The sequence below is a fragment of the Rhipicephalus sanguineus genome, chromosome 8, assembly GCF_013339695.2.
Source record: "Rhipicephalus sanguineus isolate Rsan-2018 chromosome 8, BIME_Rsan_1.4, whole genome shotgun sequence".
Classification (NCBI taxonomy): domain Eukaryota; kingdom Metazoa; phylum Arthropoda; class Arachnida; order Ixodida; family Ixodidae; genus Rhipicephalus; species Rhipicephalus sanguineus.
The window spans coordinates 128,590,124-128,605,424 of NC_051183.1; the positions used below are offsets into that span (position 1 = coordinate 128,590,124).

The 15,301-nt window shown below is 48.1% G+C and overlaps 1 pseudogene; it reads right to left on the reverse strand.

The window, feature by feature from the left end:
• Positions 1-8,850: 8,850 nt before the first annotated feature.
• Positions 8,851-15,301, reverse strand: part of LOC125759495 (uncharacterized) — a 65,142-nt pseudogene continuing 58,691 nt past the window's right edge.

A 15,301-nucleotide genomic window follows, 5' to 3' on the forward strand; every position in this document is an offset into this window, starting at 1 on the left:
ACTTCGGAAGTTGAGGCAGAAGTCACGGAAGCTGTTCCAGCTTAGCGTGTCAGATGGTCGACGGCTGTAAATATCCATCGATCACCGGTGAGATTCATAGGAAGGGGACCGTACAGATCGACGCCAACAACCTCAAATGGTTCCAGTCGACACGGGAGTGGTTTCAGTTGTCATCTTCGAGCTTATGTACAGAGCTTTCGACGCTGACAAAGTGATCATGAAGCAACAGATTTCGCTACAGTTTATGAAATAAAATTTTCAATCCCATGCATTTTGAGCATACCCACATGTAGCGACGTGACGGTTTCCGACATGGCCGTGCCGTTCTCGCCACTCGTTTAGAGCGGAGCGGCAGCAACGTCCAGTCCGGCCAAGTTCAACAGTGCGTTCTCCCGGGCTCACGCTTCGAGGTCAAGGCATCAGCTGCATGAGACGCGCGGCGCGATGGCGGAAAAAAATATGATGACGATGATGATAAGAGAGGATGGTGACTATGCACCGCGTAACATATAAAAAATCGCCAAAACTAAAAACATATTTGAGCGGCTTGCACTGAGTCGCGCAAGGATGAAACCCAAAACGAATCTAGCTCGGCAGCCTTCCCTGTTTGTCTTTGTTTTTTTCTTTCGTTCGTCCTCTCTTTCTTTTGCTGTGTTTTCATATCTCTTTTTGTCGCTGTTTATTTCTACTTCTTTCTTTTTCTTTGTACGTGCTCCTGTGTATACATTTGTCGCTTTTTCTGTCTTTTTCTCCCTTTATCTAGTTGTCCCCTTGGTTCTCTCTCAACTCTCTACTTTTGGTTGCCTCTTCTTTATGTTCCTTTCTATCTTTTTTGTTTTTCTCGCTTTCTCTGTTTTTTCCCTTTCTGTTTTATCTCTGTTCTTCTATATCATTTTTATGTCTCTTTCGATCTCTTCCTCTCTTTATTTCTTTATATGTCTTTCTAGTTTTTCTCTCTTACTTGATTTTCTTTCTTTCTATGTCTACTCTCTATGCTCTACTCGTTCTCTCGCCCATCTGATTTATTGCATCCCACGCAGGAAAAATCGGCGCAGTGCGAGAGCGCGCGCCAACATGATGATTACAGTTTCTTGTCAACATTCCAAAGCGGAAAAACGGCGGTAATAACAGCTCTGCTCTAAAATATCCGGCCGGACATGCATGTCCTATCGTGCAACCATGCTCGACGGCCCTCGCGGGGCCCACCGCGTCGACACCAAGACCAGATCGATACGAAAGTTCCTGCGGCTGCGAAGCGCTGGGTGCGTCCTCCAGTGGCAGGGGGACAGCGGAGTCCATTCTGTTGAATGCACTGTGCTGCATCTGGTAACCAACCCGTTAGCAGGTACCGCTGCCTCCGCAGCTACAGGAAGATCTTTACCGCATTTTGTGTGGGTGACCGGCTGCGATGTTTGAAGAAGTGTAGCGGCGACTACAGAGGAAGATACGGAAGACGTCGGGTTACAAGTGTTGAAGCCAGAATACGACACATGCGATCACCAGGCATGATGGGTAAATTGCAGCAGTGAAGACGGTGTAAGGCTTTTCTGCGCAACGCTCCACACCCTACGCATTGACCAGACGGTGCGCTTCGTCAATGTGCCGAAATTCCGTCTTGTCGGGCATGTTGCCCGCTGCCCTCTCCCGAACCTAACCTTATGTGTTTAGCTTCGTTTGCTTCGCTTTGAGAGAGGGTTTTGCACTGCTGCGGGCTATGAACGTGGTCCTTGCGCTGACACACATTGAAGCTCGTGAAAACGCCGAATCGGAAATTGAAGCTAAAGGAGATGATGTCACAGTGCGCGCAGGATTTGTCAACAACGTACGTCACGAGGTCTGGCGGGATAACCGGAGACGTGTACGCGATGGACGTAAAGGGCTTCAGATGGACAACGCTGGTTGCGCCACCTAATGATGAAGAGCCTAATACTACAATGCGACCCACAAATATAACATTGCAGTGACATACCCAATTACTGGCCATGTGTAAAGCATTTCCAGTGAGATAATTATCAACTCACAGTATCGACATTGTTTTTGCATTTACAAGAGCTGCGACCATCTGAAAAAAAAAACAGAAAACCAAAATTAACTGTAATTGAACAAAACGCAACAGGATGTCGCTACCGGCTCAGCGGTTGCTGCAGCTGCAGCAGTTGTCAACGGCTCCAGTAATCGGCTATCCGCAATCGTTAAGAGATTTGCATACAAAATAAAGCTATATACTGCCATGATCCAAGCGCACCTAATCAGGTAGTAGGTTATAGAACTATAGGTCAATATTTATATTCATTCGTCCTAAAATACAGATGCTCACCTGTACCAGACATTGTCTTCGAAGGTACGCTATCAGTACTCCTGGAGTCGCTTAAAGGAGCAGTGACATGAACTTTCTGCAAGTCGCGTTTTTTAACACGAATGTGTTTTATGCCGGGGTCCACCAAAATTTTCATGAGATATTTCCGTCACGGAAATACGTCAGCAAAATGATTGCCAACAAATGGCAAAGTAAAAAAAACAATAAGAAAAAAACTTCCGTTGACAGGAGTCGAACCCATGACCTCTCGCTCTGCCGCGATTCTTGGCGGGCGTTTAGCCCACTGAGCTACCGCCGAACTTTTGTTTTCTTTATCGCCTTCTTGACTACGGGTCAAGATAGAGCTACCGCCAAACACATAACAGAGGCTACATGAACGTGATGATATGAGCATCCAGTTTATAATGGGGTGATGACATGTGTGCCACCAGGCTCGAAAAACGAAAACAAAAAAATTGGCCGCGTATCTGCGTGCTTCGCTGCGAATGTCGTCTAAAGACGATAGAAGAGGCGCTGCGTGAGATATGGACGCCATCTGGAAATACGTCGGGAAACATCAGTGCTGTGTTGCGGGCTGGTAGTCCCGGCGCAGCAGCAGGCGAAGACTGGCGGTCACGAACACGACCGGCGGGGACGCCAGCCAGCCCGAACACGCGGTTTGGCGCGAAGCGCTGAATTGAATTGAAAAAAACGTTTATTCAAAAAGAAGAGGGGTTTGAGAAACAGGTGGGTGGGGCCCCTAGTCCAGGGCTCCACTGGCCTCAGCAGCCCGCCGCGCCTGGTCCAGGAGAGCCACTTGGGCCTCCTTTTCCTCGCTGGCGAGCCGGGTCTCCCACTGCTCCGTCCTGAATTTTTGCGCCGGAATCTGAGGCGAGTTAATTTTTGGGGGCCTTAATTCACATTCCCACGTAATGTGAGAAAGAGTTGGCTGTCCTCCACACCACGGGCAAGCACCCGCGTATGCGGTCGGGTGAATGGCATGTTTTAAACGCAGATGCGGATATGTATTTGTCTGCAGGCGGCGCCACTCATGCGCTTCTTTAACACCTAGCCGAGAGTGGGGCAGGGAGTATCGCCGTCGTTGTCGACGCTGGTGTTCGAAAAGCGCTGAAGCATAAGAAACGTCCGCACTCAACGAGTACTCTCCACACACTCTTTTATTTACACGCCGCCTGGGTAAAAGGAACGCCAGAGCGGCGCCCCATGGCATTCGTACAGTGCAATACAGAACCGAAATCGAAACACAACAATGAGCTCGTGCAGAAGGCACGGAGGAAGTCAAGTTTAACGCGCAGTCTCATTTGCAGCGCAGCTTAGGAAACTAGGGTCTTTAGAATTACGTATGTATGCATTTTCTATTTAAGGAACACACCACCTAATACTTGCATAGTCATGTGGCGCCTCAGATATGCGTAATGTTTGCTTTTTGATCAACAATGTACAGAAGTATGAACCTAGTCAGCCGTTCACGATGGCTGGCCCTTGGGCAAGTGGTTCAACTTTGGCCGGGTGGCTGAATCGAGGGACGTGCCGACAAACAGAAAGACAGACCAAAATTTCTCCGTTTAAGTATCCCAAGAAAGACTATCGTCTTTAAAAACGCGCCGTGGCTGCGAGAGTCCCATTCGGCGCGTTTCCAATAGAAGCGTCATTTTGTTTCACACGCCACGTGGTGGTGGCTTTCCCCCATGCCTCGCTCATAGCATCCATCTATATCGAAAAATAGCTCTCCGACGCTCGCCTGGCTGTCGCACCGCGTACCCCGCTCTCCCTGTGAGAATTAACTGCCAGGCAAAAGGGAAGACACTACGCGCTTGGCGTTTCCCTTCGCGCTTCACGATTCTTTGGAGGAATGCATACGGAGTACAAGTGTTTATAATGTGCATGTTAAAGCCATAATTGCGCGGGATTCACCCCCATATGCGGTGTCCACGTATATGTTAAGAACTTCAGCTACCGCAAGGGTTAAATCGTGATCATGGGCGTTATCGTCCGTACGGAGATGTACTACTAGGCGTCAACGTGCGCGCCTCCACATCAGGCGGTGCTACATCTGCCAAATAACAATAGACATTATACAGCTCAGATATACCAATGCAATAAAGCAGTCAACTACTCCTGTGACGACAGTTTTACTTTTGTGTTATACCGATTTCTATGATAGAGGGATCAGCCATCTTTTTTTGTGTCCACGTGTTGTTATCGATGCCCTAGTAACGATTCACCGCTTATAATGTCACAGGGGATGAATAAATATATGTAATATTGTTTAGTATGGCAGTAACGAGCGCGGTTAAAAACGAGTGCGAAGCCCGCCACTTTGCAGCGCTGGCAGCGCTTCCTTTTTTTTTATTTGCGACATAGACTTGCCCTTAAGGCATAATATTTGTTTTGTATATTTGTGTTAAATGTGCGCCGTTAGGTCACCCCCCGGTCACGCCCTGAAAGGGCCCTCATCTGATCGCGTGGCCACACACAACGGTGACGCGAGTTTCAGCTGTCATTTCGTCTGCTAGGCGCGCACGTGTGCTCATGTCGTCGTCGTCACCACCGCCGTCGCCGCCGCCGTCATCAGTGCCCACAAGTGATTAGGAAAATGCTAAGGTATGGGAAATTGCTGTGATTCGCGACGTCGCGAATGATTCTTGCTTCAATCAAGTGCGAAGAAGCCAAACTGAAATCGACGCCGGTCCGAGCAGCGACGAGTAGGCATCTGGAGACGCCCGCTTGCGTCATGCCAGCTGGCAAGAACACAGAAGAGGGAGAAACGTTTTGGACAGGACAGGGGCTCCTACCCAATAAGTAATTATAATATATGGGGTTTTACGTCCCAAAACCACGATATGATAATGAAATACGCCGTAGATGAGGGCTGCGGAAATTTCGACCGTCTGGTGTTCTCTGACCTGTGCTCCTATAGTCCACAAAAGTAAGCACTCCGATGACTAACAAAAACAAGCGAGTTATTGAATGATTTACTAAAGGTGAAATACGAACGCATTGCTGAGAAAACCATTCCCGTTTGCCCATTCTTCCATTACGCCAGGCTCCCCCTCCTCCCCCCCCACCCCCTGCACAGGCACACACGCAAACGCTGTCGACCTTCTGGAAATGGCGTCCACAGCCAGGCGTCTGTGCTGGCGCGTTTCACCTATGTCCCCACAAGCTCCGAAGAACGGCTCATTTCCTGGGTGTGTAAGGCCAGCGCCTGAGGAGGCGTTGGTAAGGCCAACGTTCAATGCACGGCGGAGACGCGTGACGACGCAAATTACATACCCAGTCCTACTTGGAAGCTTTTATTAACCAACTTTGCAGCTGTCCGCGACAAAGACCTTCCTTCTTGCGGTACTTGAAGTGCCACTGGTGTAAGACGCGCACGACTGCTTCGCCCCATGCTGGCACGTAATGTAGTTGAGCTCGTCGCTTCCAATTATCAAAAGCTGACGAGCACACGACAAATCATTCGAAATGGCGCGGCGAAGAGGCAGGAGAACCTTTTTTTCTTACAACCTTTTCTTACAACCAGGGTGGAAACTGTTACTAATTACCGTGATTAACGAATCGAAGCAACAGCTACTACCTTTGCCGTTACTAAATGCAGTGTAGGAACATATGTGACGAGCCCTTACTACCTAAAGTTAGCAAGTACTACTACTCTTTTTTAAGAATGCTTGAAATCGAAACTGCCTCCGTTCCTAAAAAAAAACTAGCATATAATTAAACATTCATCTCGCGTTGGAGGAAATGAGTGCCATCGCCGCTATGAGCGCGTCAGTTGCCACTGATTAACAGTAAAAACTAGAGGTCCACAAATTTTATGGAACTACTACTTTAAGATGACAAAAAAGATATGGAACGAAGGCAGTTATGTGCGATCCGCGGGCTGCATGCGGCCTGCGGGCCACGTGTTTGAGAGCCCTGTAATATACGGACCTCGTAAATTATGTTTGCGTGTTTTACAACAAGCTTTAGTGCTGTAATGCGCACAAACGTAAATGTATTGGGCTGAAGTATTTCTACTTGTGTTTATATGTGTTTGCGTGCTCAAACCTTCCAGATGACTATAATGCGCTTCGTGTGTTTTGATGTTTTCGTGTTCAGCTATCATTTCACCTGAGGTGATAGCGTAATCGGAATAAATTATGGATAATCTTCGAATTTCGGAGGATGGGGATTTAAGAGAAATAAACTATGATAAACGCCGCATTTCAAACAAAAAATAAAGCCCGAAAAACAGCACCCGAATTCCAAGAAAAATAAACTCAGAAAACAAGGTGGCCAAAGGTTACACAACCCGAAAAAGAGGTTCTGTGTATATCATTATTTCACTCATTCTTTGATTGATTCATTCACTTCCTCATCCATTCATTTATTCATTGCTATGGCTATCAGTGATTCATTTGGTTGCACCCATTGGTTGCACCTTCGCCGTGACTGATGAGGAACGCGTCACTGACATTTATTTGACACATTTTGAAGCATTTCTTTTGTCTTGTATGCTATTACTTAAAGGATGCAAAGGATAGTTGACTTCTTTCGTGTGGCAATGTTTAGTGCGTTGAATACAAGCAAAACTATTTGGATAGGCAGCGTCACTGTGCAATAAAGCCAGATCAAGCTCGGAGGTTTTTTAAGTTGACTTAAGCTTCGTGTGCCCTTACGTATTCGGCTCCATCGACTGTGCCATGGCTCTCACGTTCATCGCTGAAACCGGGACGGCATCTGCCCTCCCATAATGGAGTGCATTATACTCTAACTCGTCGAACCTATCTTCGAAGCTCCCTCGGCTGCCTTTCTAAATGCGCCCCATGGTACCAAGTATAAGCAAAAACCAAAGGTATTTTAGATGCGAAAGCATCTTATGCTCGGGGCACTGTCCGTTCTGCGGCGTCCGCACCCATACTGCGCATGCGCCATCTGTCCCCCCCCCCTCCTCGCGTGAGAGCGACGAGGTGGGAGGCGGTGGGGAGCAGGTGGCGTGAACGCTGCCTCCGCTTCGTTTTTCTTCTCCCGTTTCTCCGCCACAGCTGTGCGCTCGTATATAATGCGGCGCGCGCTCGCTCCCGTTGCACTCTCTTTCGCAACGGCGCAATGGACGCTGGCGAAGCTGAACGTAAACGGCAACGCCGGCAGGCGGTGCACTCTCCTTCGCAACAACGCTATGGACGCTCGCGAAGCTGAACGTAAACGGCAACACCGGTAAGCGAATCTCGAAGCTGCGAGGCTGCGAAAGCGCGCGTTCGCTGTGGTTCCGCCATTCTCTGTCTGTGAAACGGTGTGCGAAACGCCATGAACAACGTGAACGTCGGCGCTAGTTGCAGCGGCAGCGCCACCGCCGCGGAGCAGAGGAAGGCTTGGGAAGCCGAACGTATGTCAGCGTCGGCAAGCGGTAACAGACTCCTCGACAACCACCGTCTGAAAAGTCACATAAGAGAAACGGAAACTCGATGCGAACCCCCCGCGATGCTTTCGCAACGCACCATGGTTGCCCGTAGGGGGAGATGATGTTTATTTAGGGGTAGGGCTCTTTAAGGTGGAGGCTTGTTCGTTGTCGCGCCGTTGTAGCCATGCTAGTTCTCGCCGCTCCTGCTAGAGGCGCAGCTGTGCTCTCGTTTATAAAGCCCCTTGATCTTGAAAGTAGCGACACTCTCCTCCGCGCGCGCGTTTTCCTCCTCAAGTCTCCTCGGATTTCTCGCCTCCCCTGGCCGGCACGGTGAGCACGGCACGCTGAACCTTCCACTGACTCGCCGCAGCCGCATTAGAATCACTGCGCGCGCTTGTTTAATCGGCCCCTTGAAGCATTAAATGAGAATCTGCCCCTTAAGAAACAGTCGTGACGAAAGTGGGCTTCCGGCAGAACATAAGGGACAAATATAATTTTTTAAGACGCTTCGAAGCGATTAAAAAAAAATGAGTATACCAAATGGCGGCAGAGTGGTTTAGTTCTCCGTCGCTGCTTCGGCTGTCGGTAACGCGGAGGTGTATTAAGCGCATATGATGTAAGCAGCATAAAGTATAGTCGAGAATTTCGTTCCTCATTGTTGTCTTGATGAGCTCAAAGAAGGTAGCAAAGAAGGAATGTAGTGGTATACTTAAATAAGTTGCTTGAAATGAGTGGGCCCGAAGCCTTTTTTGTGCAAATGCCGCTGTCGGACACGTACGCACGCACATATATACACGGGCGGATACACACGCGATACAGGCACGCGCGCATACACATGCGATACACACACACACACACGCACATACACACGCGATACAGACACGAACGCACATATACGCACGCGCACGCACGCGATACTGACTGAACTGACTGACTGACTGACTGACTGACTGACTGACTGACTGACTGACTGACTGACTGACTGACTGACTGACTGACTGACTGACTGACTGACCGACTGACTGACTGGACGGGACTGGACTGGACTGGACTGGACTGAACTGACTGACTGACTGACTGACTGACTGACATAAAAAAACCAAACAGACTGATTGAGCCGACAGCTTTTTTTTTTGCGCTTGTCGGTGTCGGTGTAGTCGGAAAATGCAAAGCATTGACCAAGTACTCAGGATGTTAGGTTCAAAGCTGTTTATTGATCAAGCTGGCGCGTGCCGACGTGTGTTTCTTCGAGTACAAAAGCATCAAACAGGAGGACCAGGGCCATCGGGTGGATCTTCTTGTCGTATTTCTTTAGTGGAGGACACGCTCGCCACTTGTAGCGCCACATGCGGTGGTTGAAGGCCTCGTCATCTGGAAACACCTCGTTGTTTGAGAGCACAATGACGGGCGTCCTGGAAATGGTCTGATCAGCTGAGTACTTGACCGCCACCGAATCTACGTCACCACCAAATTTTTTTTTAACAGTATCAAAAGCAGACGACTCACAGTTTGGCTCGTTCCACACCAGGATGCGACGGCCCACGGTGTCCTGAAGTGGAAAGTTAGTGTAGCGGTTAAGTTACGGATCGTACCGCGGTTAATGTAAAAGGAAAGAACGGGGTCAAAAAAAAAGTTTTTTCCTGCACTCGGAGGGGACACAATCTCCATACAGTTTTTCTTGGGCACCGCCTTCTCGACCAGGCTATATAGGTTGTTTACAAAGGCCGACACTTCCTCGTGGATGCCATTAAACTGAAAGCTTAATAGTTCCACCATGGCATCAAACGGCGCGGGCACATCCATGTAAAAGGTAGCGAGGTCACCGTGTGGGGCATCAAAGAGAGGCTGGGTGTGCTGGTACATTTCAATAAAGTCCAAGGTGGTGTACGAGCACATTTCGTCATTGAACACCTGGATAGGTCGTTGGAGGCGCTTGTCGTCCAGGCGAACGAACCGAAACACCGGGTTTGCCAGCCACTTGGGGGTGCGCACAATGTTTGTCAACGGCGATACGGGGTTTTCGCGTAGCCAGTCGTAGATGGATTCTTCCGACGCTCCTTTTGAACGTTTTCGGCACTTTGCACCCGTTCTTGCGCGTACCTCGTCAGTGTCTCCACCGCTCGTCTGACCTCCATGGGCGTCGTCACATGCAACTGAATGCGGAAGTTTCGGGTACAGTATTTCCAAAACTCGCCCGGGCTCGTGTCCAGAACCTTCGAGTTGTCCCAAAACTTCATTTCTAACGTCGCGACCCCAATCATTTCCTCACATTTTAATGTATTCCAATACTCGGGGCTCACTATTGAAATACTTGACGAGATGGTAGAGGTCCCATGCACTGGCGCTTGTAGACCAAATTGACGAGCGATTTGGTCGTCTGACGAAGCCAGCGAAGATAACACATCGGCAAGTGCCGTTGCTCCAGCTGCAGTCGTGTAAGACGTGGACGTGTGGGAGTGTAGTTCCTCGTGTGTGGAGTGCGACGGCAGCGATTCTGTACTGGGTGGGCCCTTGCTCGAATCCTCTGATAATGTCGTGACAAATTGTCTCAGCCTCTCCGTCATCTCGGGCGGGAAACACATCATGCACAAGCTTTCTTCGTTTTGGAACTGACTGTAGCTGCAGTGCCCAGCGTGGAGGGGGTTGTAAACTTTTTCCACCTCCTCCAACCCCTGTTCCTGGTTCGGACACGTTTGGATTTGATACTTCTCCCACGTCTCGATCAGGTTCCGCAAATGCCGCCAGGGTTTCATTAATGTCATAGGTACTGTTCTCGTCGCTCGAACCAATAAACTTTGTAGTTTGTCCCTGGGAATATTGATGGCGTCACCAAAAAATAATTCCAAATGGTAATATAGGGGTACCTCATCTTCTGTGTCTTGATCATTAAGCTGACGTTTGCGTGATTCTGCCATGGTCTCTATTAAAAAGCAGAAAAATGCAAGAATTATAGAATGTAGCATAGCTAACCGAGAAAAAAGGTCTTACCGAAGGCGTCTTGAGTGTCCGCTTGAGGTCCTCCTGAGTGGACAGCCTGTTGAAGACGGTGAGTTCTGAGCTGCTGCAGACCTCTTTATATACCCCTCGCGGCGGCCTTGGAAGCCCTTTATAATTAGTGTAAAAACCCGTCTAGAACGAGTTACGATTGCGCGACAACTAGTTAGTCATTCTCCGTCGTCTGCATGGCGCTCAGTTGAATATAAATGAGTTTTTTTCTTCTATTCTATAACAAAGGCGCTTTTTAAACACGTATTTTCCTTGTATGTCGTTGTCGTTGTAGTTACACTCAGAAAAAGTATATATATATATCTATATCTATATCTATATATATATATATATATATATATATATATATATATATATATATATATTTAAATATATCTCTTCTTAGGCTTCGACGACAACGACAACGGCGCAGAATTATGAAGTAAATAAGAAATGAAACAAAAGTTGTGTTTTTTTTATTTTGCTTTTATTAAACAGAACGATCTATTGCGGGAAAAATGGCACCGAGCGTTCGGTTCTTGAAGCAGCTTCTTTTGATGCATTAATTTGTGCTTGCGCAATCTTCTGCAGCTCTGCCTTGTGTTCCGTAACTTCAGACTCCGTGCGAGCGAGGTTGACTGGACGTTCGTGACGTGTGAGGCTGTTGTAACTTGCTTTGATGTTTTCGTTCGAGTGACGCAAGTAAGGCCCCACGTTCGATGGCAAAGTAACACTGTCGGCAACTATGGTGTCTATGTCAGAGTGAACGACAAGTTCTGTGTCAATTTGAAAAAACGCGGCAATGTCTTGAAACGTTTCAGTACTGCCTGGGTCATCCTTGTTAGACTTGCTTGCTGCCAATACCCCAAAACTCAAACTCGGTTGAATAGTTGAGTGCGCCATCGTTTTTAAACCTCGGGTGAAGTAAGTATTTTCCATAGGGTCCAAATACTTCACGTGGCGCGTGTGCATATCGTCGGGTCGAAGCCGCATGGTGATGTTGGTATCTGGCTTTTGCTCGTACGATTCGTAGTTTGACATGTTGCTAGTGATGTAGGATACAACGTCAGCAGGCAGGCCAAGGTGTGTACGAGTTAGCAACTCGTTTCCCGCGTTATAAGTTGGACCCATCTCTAGCCATGCGTCACTTCCAAACTGTTACTCATAGTTGACTATAGGTGTGCCCACGTGACCTTTGAAAGGAAACTGGTTTACGAACTTGGTCAAGCGGGGACTTGCCTTGTCAATGTGAATAAAGTCGTAGGCAAAGTAGTGACGTGGTACACCCATGCACGCAGGTATGCTCTTTTCGTCATCGCCATCGTGATCCTCGTTTCCAGGTGTGATATTTAGACCCCAGTAGCTCTTAGCCAGATCCGATTGGTCCTTCTCCTGAAATGGTAAATAAGACTGTGGCTTCATCGGGTTGTTTGTCTCGCCTTTCTTCACACGACACATGCCGGTATCCAAGTAGTGGTTCAGTCCGACGGAGCTAAGGCCATAAACTAGCATGCCAGAGTTGACGGGTTGGACAACCGAAGAGCGTCTTCCATGGCGTGCGTAAACCATGAGGGGTTACCTTGACAGAGCAACTAACAGCTCTTGTGTGAGCTGGTAGGTTAAGGTAGGTGCCATGAGGAATGTAAAGATACGGCCGGTCCACTGGCAAGCGTCACAGGCTAGTCAGAACTCCTGGAAACGTTTTCTCGGTGTCATAAACTAAATTGGTCTTCAGCATTGCGTACGCCCATGTGGTGAGTATTTTGCTGTCACGGAAGACTGTGACGACTCCGTGGTCGCGAGGTACGCGCAAAATCTGCTGAACGAGCTCTGTCGAATTTTCACCGTAACCTCCAACTCCTGCTCCGCCTGGACGGGTGGGGGCGTCTGAGTGCATCTGCTGCGACATCTGAGCACCATGGGCGACGCCGGTAGTTGAGTCAGGCTGGTATCGCTTTGCGTCTGATGTATCTGATTCCCCGTTATGTGCACGTTTCCGTCTATATCCTGGCACTCCATAGAGCCCAAGACGCATTGTTCCACAATATTCTTCGTGCCCAGACCAACTGCACCTAATGCGGAGTGCCAGTTACCCGTGCGTCTAAAGTCGTTCAAGAAGAGAGCCGCAGATGCCTGATCAGCAGCAAAGACGTCCTCGTGGCTCCTGGCCCGCTCGTAGGCTTCGTCGTGCGACTTGGCTATGCCGTCGTCCTCGTCCACCGGAGCTCCGTTGCTCTGTGGATTCCCGGGACCCAGGTACCGGTGGTTTGGGAACAAAGGCATACTACTCTGGTTAGGCGATATACACATGGTAGCGGTAGCGACATCGACGACAGAGACACTCTTAGCTGCCTCTATTTGACTGGCTGACTGACTGAACTGACTGACTGACTGACTGACTGACTGACTGACTGACTGACTGACTGACTGACTGACTGACTGACTGACTGACTGACTGACTGACTGACTGACTGAATGACTGACTGACTGACTGGACTGAACTGAACTGACTGACTGAACTGACTGATGACTGAACTGACTGACTGAACTGACTGGACTGAACTGACTGACTGAACTGACTGACTGAACTGAACTGACTGACTGACTGGACTGAACTGACTGACTGACTGACATAAAAAACCAGACTGATTGAGCCGACAGCTTTTTTTTGCGCTTGTCGGTGTCGGTGTAGTCGGAAAATGCAATTTAAAGAAAAGCGGCGCACGAAAAGACGGAGACAAAGAAGAGAACCACACACAGCGCTGCACTCACAACTGAAAGTTTATTCAGAGCAACAAGAATTTAAAAGGTAAAAAGCGCGCATGACAAGTGAGGTACAACGTGATTAGGTGATACGCTCATCAATAAAAGTAAACTCTTTTTTTGTGCAATGTAACCGAGGTCTGGCTTACGCAAGTATCACGTGACTGGTTAATATGACAGGCTTCAGAAACCTCACGGGTGAATTGATCGTGGTGCTTAAAAATAATAACTGTGTATATAGCTGTGATAAACAATATCTGTTATAAAAACCCATAAGCCTGACATGCCTTTTCGTACCATAATTACGGAAACAGACACGTGGCAAAAAAATGTATCCAGGTATTTAGAAAGCCATTTGAAGCAGCTGTGCGTTCATGATCCCGTTAGAGTGGAAAATTCGGGTGCGGTGGTTCAGTTTCTTAGGGAGCGCGACACGAGCTCCTGTCTGGCGTACAGTATAGATGTTGTTGACATGTTTTTTTCGATTCCTAATCATAAGCTCCTAGTGTGCGTTCAGGAATGCATCAAGGAAGACAATGATGAGCTTCGTTTCAGAAGTAGTAGTGGTACCTCTGTAGAATCGTTCACTGAATTACAGGCTTTTTACCTAAATTCTACGTACATTGGTTGGCGAGGGCAGATCCTAATCCAGCGATCAGGAGTCTGTATAGGTTCGCGCGTTGCACCTGTCCTTTGTGAAATTTTTTTAGCAAAAATAGATTGCATTTTAGACACAATCCTAAGCGGAACTGTGATGCGTATTTTCCGATATGTGGACGATTTTTTAGTTGTTGTAAAGGATGTCACGTTCCCGGATAATGTTTCCAATGTGTTGAAGGTGTTCAGGACAGAAGGCATGGGTCTGTCCTTTACATCGGAGGTTCCAGAATCCGACTGTCTACAATTTCTCGATCTTAACCTTCGGTTTCAGAGTTCCCATATTTGCTGGTGTTTTGAGCCACGATCAGTGAAACCAATTCTTAATTTTGGATCAGCCCACTCAAAGGTGGTAAAGAGGGGCATCGCCTTCACGTGTCTTAAATGCGCTCTAGAAAAATCTTGCAGGCATGTGTTGGGCTCTAGTTTTGCTAAGCAAGTTGCAAAACTAGAGGAAGCAGGGCTCCCCCTTTTACCTTCCCATACCTTCCCATTTGGTACCTACCTTCCCATTCCCATTTGGGAATGGGATACCTTCCCATTTGGTATCGCAATGTGCTACGTGTGGGTGCACACCTGTTCTGTCTAACACAGTTATTATTTTTAAGCACCACGATGAAGTCACCCGTGAGGTTTCTGAAGCCTATCATATTAACAAGTCACGTGATGCTTGCGTAAGCCAGACCTCGGTTACATTGCACAAAAAAGAGTATACTTTTATTGATGAGCGTATCACCTAATCACGTTGTACCTCACTTGTCATGCGCGGTTTTTACCTTTTAAATTCTTGTTGCTCTGAATAAACTTTCAGTTGTGAGTGCAGCGCTGTGTGTGGTTCTCTTCTTTGTCTCCGTTTTTTTTTTCTGTGCGCCGCTTTTCTTTAAATATGAATATAGACCAACTCGCCCAACTTTCTATTCTGTTACCTCAATTTGTTCCCGTGCGGTGGTTGAAGTTGCGTGTCGAAAAGCTGAGAGGTCTCGGTAAAGAGCTGGCACTCACTGGCAAGGCACTCCAGCAGGGGAGAGACAAGGATCGCAATAGAGAAAGCGGAGTGTGCGCAAAAGCGTGAGGCAGCGAAAGAAGATTACGAACGAGAGTCGCAGCTACGAGCTCGAGAACGCCCGTTGCTAGAGCTTCGGCTGCGCTTGCAGGCATTGCAACAGTCTAGTCAAACGGTCCTCGCTGAACCACGT